The 9,737-nt window shown below is 28.7% G+C and overlaps 1 protein-coding gene and 1 pseudogene across 1 annotated transcript in view; one reads left to right on the forward strand and one right to left on the reverse strand.

The window, feature by feature from the left end:
* Window positions 1-2,017: 2,017 nt before the first annotated feature.
* The window catches only part of LOC117932063, a 9,329-nt pseudogene continuing 1,609 nt past the window's right edge, over window positions 2,018-9,737 (reverse strand).
* The window catches only part of LOC117932021, a 36,561-nt gene continuing 36,134 nt past the window's right edge, over window positions 9,311-9,737 (forward strand). The window contains exon 1 of the mRNA XM_034853082.1: window positions 9,311-9,606. The gene's annotated coding sequence lies outside the window, so the exon portion shown is untranslated. The remainder of the gene's footprint in view (window positions 9,607-9,737) is intronic.

Consider the following 9,737-nt stretch of genomic DNA (forward strand, 5'->3'; position numbering starts at 1 on the left):
AAAAGTTGAACAAAATATTTTGAATTAAAAAATATAAATCAAAATATTTGGAAATATTTTTGAAATCTACTCTCCAAAGATTATTTTTTTAAATATGCTTCAAACAATTTTTAATATTTTTTAATAGAAGAGTCCGGTTAGAAATTTGAATTTTAAAAATCTTCCTTTTTTCTTTCATTTTCTTTCTTCCTCTTCTTTTCTTTTCTTTATTTTTTTTTATTTTTATTTTCTTTTTATTTTCTTTTTTTCTCCCCTCCTTCTCCCCCCGACCCACTTCCTGAGAACATGCCCCACCTTTCTTCTTTCCTTTTCGTTTTTTTCTTTGTTTTTTTTTATCTTCCTCTGTGTTATTTTCTTCTTCATTTTTCCCTCACCACACTCACTCAACCCTCACTATCGGCAACACGGCCGGTCAGTCACCGTCAGTGATCTGCTGCGGCGGTAACTAGCCGACCGACGACCCCCCTTTCCCCTCTCTTTCTCCCTTTCCACCTGTCTCCCATCTCACCATTTTCTCTTTCTTTCCTTCTCATCTTCTTTCATTTTAATTTTTATTTTCATTCTCCTCTATCAACCCTTCAGCAATGTACTTTAAATTTGGGTAAATTTATTTTCTTTTATTTTTATTATTTCTGTTTAATTACTTCAATGGGTTCCCGGTAATTTTATTTCCTTTCATTTTTATTGTTTCTGTTTAATTACTACAATAATTTGTTCTTGATTATTGAGATTGTTGGTTTGGACTAATTTTTATTATTTTCATGTTTGCATTTACTTGATCGGGACATTATTTGTAAGCTTAGATAATCTGGATATCATTTTGTACCTTGTATTTTGATTTGTATTCATAAATTTGGGTTTGTTAGTTTATGTTTTATTTGGATTTGGTGATTATTGGATTTTGGATTCGAGTGTTAAATTAGGCTTGAATTAGAGATATTGAATTTAGGTTTGATTGAATTTATTTTGATTTGTCATGTTTTGAGTTTATTAATTAATATGGAATTTAAGCTATTTTTGTTGTTGGTAAAATTTGTTGGATTGATTGATATTTGATATGGGTTTTGCTCATGAATTATTTAATTTGATTTTGGTTATAGATTTGGGTTTACCTATTAAATTGACTTTGGAGTATGAAATATTAAATTTAGGTTTAATTGAAATTCTTTTGATTTGTTGCTTATTGAAGGATATTAGATTGTGCTTATATTTTAGTTATTAATTTGAAAATTTTGAATTAATGCTTATAGTAAATGAAATATTTATGTTGGGTAATACTTGTTAATTTGGGTTTATTTTCATTGGTGAAATTCATTGGACCAATTTAAATTTTGTTATTGGCTTTTAGAATTTGGATTTGAATATTTATTTGGACGAATTCATTTTTGTTTTGCATGGACCATTACATTACTTGCATTGGTATTCTATTGAGAATTGACTGAGTATGGATGCATGACACATGAAGGGTTGAATTTCACAGAGAAAAAGAAGGATGAAAGCTTGTTGTGTACACATTTTTCTTTTCCTATATATTTCCATGTAAATGGATATAATTGAAAGTGGGTGGGGAAACTCCAAACTCTCCATTAACAGCCGCCTACCCATCGTGTCTTCCACCACATGGAAAATTGATTTGGGAGTGAGGTCAGTCAGCAAAGCTATGCTCCCAGTCAAACCTTTTCTTTTTTTTTTCTTCTTCCATGAAACCTCCATTCCAGTGGTCTAAAGACTCTAACTTAACCATTGGTAATGATTTCCTAATAATTTTAGGAAGTGTTGCTATTTTTTTAACACTTAAAATTTTTTATTTTTTAAATATTAAAAAGACTGAAAATATTTCTTATAATAACGATAAAATACATTCTTAATGATATGCATAAAGTCCAAAAGATTCATAAAAACATCGATTTCTTCTACTAGCTTAGAAATTTTGTTACATGATCACATGCGGTACACATACATGTGCTCAAATTTATTCAAATTTATTCCTCTAGGCTTTTGCATCTCAACATGGACTCAAAAGCACCCTAGTAGTTTAGACTGGCGAGTACATGCATACTATAGTTAACACTTAATAGAGGCTTTATGGGCAGAAGATAACATCATAGTTGGTACCACCAGGGCATGTAAAGGTGCTGGTTTGATCATCCTTAGGGTAGCTGTAAGCATCAGGGCACCTAGTCTTGAAATACCTTGAGTAATCTGTCGGGACACAGCTCCCGGAATTGCAACAGTACTGATCGGTCTTGAAAACGGTGCATGGGTTATTGCAGCCACCCTGAGCTCGGAGCTGACTGGGGCACTGTCCCACGATGTCGGCCGTGCACCGTATCCCACGGGTGCACCCATTGGAGGTAGGGTTAAAGGCCATAGGCACATTAAACCCATCGACCAAGGATATATCAAAGAAGTCCAGGTTGTTGAACTGGTTAAGTGCGAATTCAGCCAAGGTGTTGGGGGGTGCACCATAGGCTGTGCATTGGAGGACGCCACCGCAGTCCCCGGTCTGGCACCGCCCACGCCCAGCCCCATTGAAGCTGCAGCCGGTCCGGGCCCAAATACGGGCTCCAGTTGTGCGAGGGTTCACAGTCAAGCTCCAGGACTGACGCGGGTCGAGGCGCCTACCCCCACCCGGCACAGCTGCTGCCCAAACTGTGTAGGAACAACGGTTTTGGATATTGAAAATGGCTGCATGGGCGGAGGCGAAGAAGAGGGTGATGAGAAGGAAGGAGGAAATAGAGAGGCTTTTGAAGAGGCCCATTTTGAGGAAGAGGCTCTTTGTAGTGGTGGTGATGGTGGTTAATGTGGAAGTGGGTAGAGTATAGGGTGGGGGCGGCGGAGAAGTGGGAAACAGCTTTTATTAAATTCCAAGGAATGGCGTCATATATCTTTGTGCCCTCGTGCTTGACGTCATTCCATAGACGCAAGCAAGTCAGCTAACGGGGCTGCACAGGGCATACGGGCGGTCGTGTCAGGCCCAATGGGCTAAGGAATGCACCTTGAAGCCCACTATTTCTAGATGGATTCATGGATGAATACCGAACTAGTCAACTATTCAAGAATTCCCATCCTTTCATTCCACGTACGCGATAACCCGGGAAAAGTGGGATTTTACTCCGAAAATATACGGGAAAAAGAACGTTTTATCTTTGTCCATGCAATTTTTCATATATCGGATAATTATTTTTTAAAATGATTCTTTTATTTTACAATATTAAATACAATTATAAAAAATTTAATTTATTATTTGAAGTTAATAAAAGTATATACATTATAATTTTTTATTATATAATATAAGATATAAATTATTGTGAATTTTTTTTAATATCCTCAAGTAATAAATAAAATTATTTTTAATCCTTTAATTAATAATAATTTTATATTTTATATTATATAAATCACCTCATCTTCTTATATTTTTTAATAAAATTGATTAAAAAATTATTTTAAAATTTAAAAATTAAATTAAAACTAAAAAAAGTAAAAAAGTAAAAAATAAAATATTGTTTTTCACTTCTCATAAAATACACTAGTCCAAAAAATTGATACCCAGACAGAACTAAAATCCAATGTCAGTCAATATTTTATTTTTAAATTTTTAATTTTTTTTTGTTTTATTTATATTTAAATTTTAATTTTTTAATTTTAAATTTTTTTAAAATTTTATTTTTTTGTTGTTCAATATTTCTAAGATGTTTGTTTCTAGAGGAAAAAAAAATCTCAATTGAATTATGTATGTCACTTTTCAAAAATCAGAGATGATTTAATTTTTATTTGATCTGTAAATATTTAAAAAAAATAGTTTATTACAATAAATTAGAAAAAAAAAATAGTTTATTTAAATCATTCAATGACAGGCAAATAAATTTTTGTAGCATTAAAACTACTTTTCATAAGGTTTTTCCACATCCTATGGGGAACCAACTCTATGCACTGTCGTTTTCGAATGGAAGAATAATGGGCTTGGCCCACGAGCCCAGGAGACAATTTCTCCTGAACTTTATTGGGCCGGTAATTGGGCTTTAGAAGGCTAATAGAACTTTTGCCCTTTTTTATCTTTTTTTTTTCTTTAATTGAAAAATGGGACAAGATCAATGTTTTCACAACCGGATTTTGTTTACCAATAAATTATTGCCCCATTGGGTCTCCATCGATAGGTTGGTGATTGGATGTTGTCGAATGTCGATGATAATATAAATATATAATTAATATTTTATTAAAATTATAATAATTTTATAAAAATTTAAAATATATACAAAAGTTTAAAAGAACTACAAAATAAAATAATATTTAGGTTTGTAAAAAAATAAAATAAAAAGGAAAATTAAGAATAAATAAAAAACAAAAATATAAGAAAAATCATTTTTAGTATTTTTTTTATCCTTTCCTTATCAATTTCCTACGATGTAACATGGCCTAATTTTTTCCCCCTTTCAAGAATAAAGAATTTTAAAATATAAAAGTATCTAAATAATTTATTTTTTATTTTTTATTTCTCTCCATATTTTTCATTGTAAATCAAATGACAAATTCTTTCCAACTTTTTTATTTCCCATTTCCTAGTATTTTTCATTAACCAAAGGTTGGTTGGTGAAAATTTTGAAAGAAAAAATTGAATGTAGAAGGAAAGGAAAAGTGATGAAAAATAAAAAATAGGTTTAAAGTTAACAAATTATTTTTGCATCTTTTTATAAACTCATTCGACTTTTTTTCCTTCCTTTTCTATATAAAGATTTAATAATTTGAAAATAACTAAGTTTAATTTCAATTTTCTTTGTATTTTTTTTGTTAAATCAAACATGAAGGCTATATTTAATTCTTATAAAATTTGAGGGAAAATACAATGGAAAAAAAATATAGAGGAAAAGTAAACAGAAGGAAAAAATAAATGAAAATAAAAAATATATTTAAATTCAATAAATTATTTTTATATGCTCTTTGAACTCATTTCACATTTTTTTTTTCATTATACTTATTTTTTTTCATTATATAAATATTAATTAAGTTTAAAATACAAGAATTTCGAATTAATTTTAATTACATTTGATTTTCTCTCATATATTCCACAGTGAAACCAAACATGAAAAAAAAAAACAATTCCTTAAGTTTTTTTCTTTCCTCCATAATTTTTGAGAACAAAATATAGCTAAAAAAAATCATTTAGTGTAACATTTTTATTTTTAATTTTATTTTTTTAGTACTTGGTAAGAATCAAACATAATCTTAAAATCAATAAATTATTTTTACACACTTTTTCAAGCTAATATTTCTTATTTTTCTTTGCATATTTAAATATTAAGGTTATATTTGGTTTCAAAAATTTTGAGTAAAAATAAAAACCAAAGAAGAGGGAAAGAAAAACTAAAATAAAATAAAAAGTGAAAAAACTAAAAAATAAATTTAAAGTTAATAAATTATTTTTATGTGTTCTTTCATCCTCATGTTACTTATTTTTCTTAATCAATATAAAGATTAAATAATTTGAAAATACATAAAATTTTATTTAATTTTAATTATATTTAATTTTGCTTCATATTTTTAATAATAAACCAAATATGAGAAAAATCATTTTTATTAATTTTTTTTCTTCTTTATTTTGTACTTTACTAAACCAAACATTAAGAATGACAATTTGTGTTGATAGATCATATTTGTATCATTTCAAAACTTAGGTACTTGGTTAAATAAGTCAATCCAAATGTAATGCAAATAATTATTGAGTTAATATAATGAATCTTGACATGTAAATTCAAGTCAAATTGATGTTATACACATAGATCGACATGAATTAAACCCAAAAACAATTTTATTTAACCAAAATCCACAAAAATCATGTCGAGTTTGAGTAATTAATAACTTATTTATCACGACAAATCCTAAACTAAGCAAGTGATTTTAAGTTATTGCTTACTTTTTCTTTTTCATTTTTCTTAATATTTCCATAATTCACCTAATGTGTATTTTTCTTTTTCTTCTATTTACATAGACGAAAACCATTAGTCATTTATTTATGACATTGATTATTTCCCTCTAATACTTTCCCTTTTGTAGGGACCCCTCCCCCTGATGACACGTGGCGCGCATCGCTATCCAGATAAACTCCATCCGAACTCCCCCAAGAGGACACGTGACGCGCTTCCACTCCCTCAGGGAGAAGCACACGGCACTCGCGAGCGTCACGTTCGGGTGACAGCATGTCCCTATCCGGATATACTGTCCGAATCATTGACTAAAGTGAGCAAGCTTTGCTACGTCATTCCGACAGCCTGCCACAGCCCACGTTCCGCCGCCTACAGAGCGAAAGGACATGAATGATGACAAGTCGCCTCCCACGATCTCTGACAACCGTCCGTAGGGTGATGATGACCCTACCACCACCTAGAGGCATCATGACGAGTCAAAAAGTCTTCCCACCATTAAAGAGGGAGGCAAAGCTTCTGACACTATATAAAAGGGTCTTCATACAAGGAGGAAGGTAAGCTTGCTATCCCTGAGAAAAAGGCCGATAACTTAATCTCTCTAGTCATGGCTAACAAAACCATCGGAGGGTGTGTCGGGACATCATGTCCGGACATCTTTTGCAGGGAAGACTGAACCAGAACTCAATCTTGGTTGAAAGCGTACGTCCACTTGGCAACTACATGGATCATTGGGACGCAAGGCCTCAAGACCTTTAATGTCCATGTTGATCTTTATCGATTCCATTTATTGTATTATTCTATTAATTATCATTTATTTTCGTAATATTAATTTAATAATAGTATTTTTTATTCCATATATTATATCAGGGAAGAAAATGTGGAAAAAAAAATTACCTTCCTTTTGGTTTTTAGAAAATTTTAGTAAAAGTACCAAAGAAAGAAAATAGAGAAAAAAAAAATGAATTTAAAGTTAATAAATTATGTTTAAATATATCTTTATTTATATAAAAATTAAATAATTTAAAAATATCTAAATTTTTAATATTTTTTAATTATATTTAATTTTCTTTTATGTAAGATAGTTATTTTCCTTAATTTTTTTTTTCTTCTCGATCGTTTTTTATAACTAAAAATATTCTTAAAGTTATAAATTATTGTTTACACACTTTTTTTTTAACTCATTTCACCTATTGTTCTTCTATATTAAATAATTTTAATATATATAAAATTTTAATTTTATTTATTTATTTATTTTTCGTATTTTCCATAATAAGCTAAACAAAAAAAATCAATGGACTTCACATTTGAAAAATGTTTTTCTTTTATATTTTTTAAAATTACATAGCAAATTTTGAAATAATAATAATAAATTAATTTTTTAATTTCCAAAATATTAAAATGGAAAATCCACATTCATCGATAACCCATGTCCAATATTGATGTGTTTTCCCATGAATATTGAAAAATATTCCAATTGTTAAACATGTTTTTGTTTTCTATGTTTTGAAAATAAAAAATAAGACTAAAAATAATGGAAGGTCGCCCATTGTTTTTATCTTTAAACGAAACATAATAACCAAATGATACCTTTATTAGTATTAAAATATTTCCAAAATGACTCTTGCCTTTTTGCTCTTTTCAATTTCTCATTAAACTTTAGTCACCCCAAAAAGTCAATAAATTCACGTCCTTCTTCCTTTCTTTTTTTATTTTTTTATTTTAATTTTCTCTTTTATTGTTAATAATTTACAAACGACATCTTGAAAACTTATTTCCTTTTTCAAATCTGTCACTTATCTTTCGCTGTTAAATCCTTACTAACACTCAAAAAGCAAAATTACGTTAATGTTACGTTTGATTTCTAAGAAATTTAGGAGTCATTTGGTCATATTTTGTAAAACTTGTTTATAAATTAATGGACTCATGTTTTCCTTTTTCATTTTAAAAATAGGTGAAAAAAACATTTTCTATTTCACTTTATTTTTATGTTTCCAAAGAATAATGGTGGAACAATGTTGAAAAAAAATTTAAAATAGGTTTTTTTTTTTTTTTTTAAAAAAACATTTTTAAATTACATAGCTAAACAAGCTCTTGGAAACATAAAAAGAAAAATTAAAAAGGAATAGAAAACAAAAAATTTTTAAATTAAAAAAAATTTAAAATTTAAAATTATTTTTATTTTCTATTTTAAGTTTATTTTTTTAATTTGATTTCCTTAATATAAAATCCAATAATTAAAAAGGTATACATTTCAACATATTTTATTTTAAAATTTTTTCATAGTAAAATTACACATAATTTTTTTAAAATATTATTTTTATTTAAAAATAAACTTAAAAAATAGAAGGTGTTACAACATTGATGGTATTTATTTGGGAAAAGTTGGTTTTAATTAATTGATATGAAAATATATAGAAAAAAAACCTCAAAATTTTTAAATCAGTATAATCTTTATTTATTTAAAAATAATTTGAAATACATACATGAGTCATTCAATTATTCCCCAAAATGTTCATTTGACTTGTCATGTCATCAATATCAATTGACAATATATATTTTCCATTTATTATTATTATTATTTAAGATTATTTTTTTCATCTAGAAACAAATATTTCCTAGAAAAAATTAAGCCTTTTTTTTTCTCTGTAAACAAACAACCCATTGAAGAGTGTGAATATTAAAAGTAGGGAAACTTATTGTAAATGGGTTTGAGTTTTGTTGGAAATAAGATTTATGATTTTTTTCACGGTCTTTTTAAATATTTTTTTTCATTAAGGCAATGCCCTAACTCATTTTTCCTATGGAATGCTTGTTGATGAAGATAAGAAAAAAAAAAAACTACTTACTTAGAGAGTGAATAAATATTTAAAAGGAAGAGAAATATATGTGAAAGAGTGTAGTTATTAAATGATGTTGATGATATGACAAGTCAAATAGATATTTTGGGAAATAATTAGATGATTTGTTAAAAAATACATATATTTTAAATTATTTTTAAATAGATGAAAATAATATTGATTTAAAAAATATAAGGGTTTTTTTTATATATTTTCATATTAGTGAATCAAAACACACTTTTTCCTATTTATTTTTTTATTGGAATAATTTGATTCAAATTTGAATATAAGCTATTGTAGAAATATTATTTATATTTACACATAAAGGTTAAATTAAAATATCTAAAATTAAAATTATTAAAATTCAACTCTAAAAATAAATGGCACTGAAGTTTATTATAAGGCAGCGGGCAGAAAAAACAAACTTCGCCGGAAAAGAAAGAAATTGTAACGGTAGAATAAACGGCGTAAAAAGACGACCGTGACCGTCTCTTCTCTTCTCATTGCTTCCAAAGAAAGCTTTTGTGTGTGAGCCGTTTAAATCAAAACGCAACAAGCCAGTTGCTCTCTCTCTCTCTCCTCACTTTCCCGCTACTTCGTGTCGATCCCAATGTCTCTACACCTCTTCAAACCCTAATTCTCTAATACAAAAAAAGAAAGACAAAGTTTTTTTCTCTGTTCAGTTTCACTTTCTTATGAATACCAAACACTTGTCGCTACTCATTTCTTTGGCGGTTACATAGGCTTGACAATTCATTGAGATAAGCCCTAGAAACTGCTTTCGTTAAGTGGTGTTTGGGTGCTCAGAAACTGCGGGAAACGAAGGAAGGCTTGGAGTTTTGTTACGGGTATTGAAATTGGGATGGATTTCGTGAGTGATTTTGGGATTTGACTTGGTTTCGTTTGTTCTGACTTCTGCTCCGTTTTTTTTATTTTTGTAGGACTGATTCGGAGGAGAGGTGGTGATCGCGATCATGTC

Source organism: Vitis riparia, chromosome 2 (genome assembly GCF_004353265.1).
Source record: "Vitis riparia cultivar Riparia Gloire de Montpellier isolate 1030 chromosome 2, EGFV_Vit.rip_1.0, whole genome shotgun sequence".
NCBI lineage: Eukaryota > Viridiplantae > Streptophyta > Magnoliopsida > Vitales > Vitaceae > Vitis > Vitis riparia.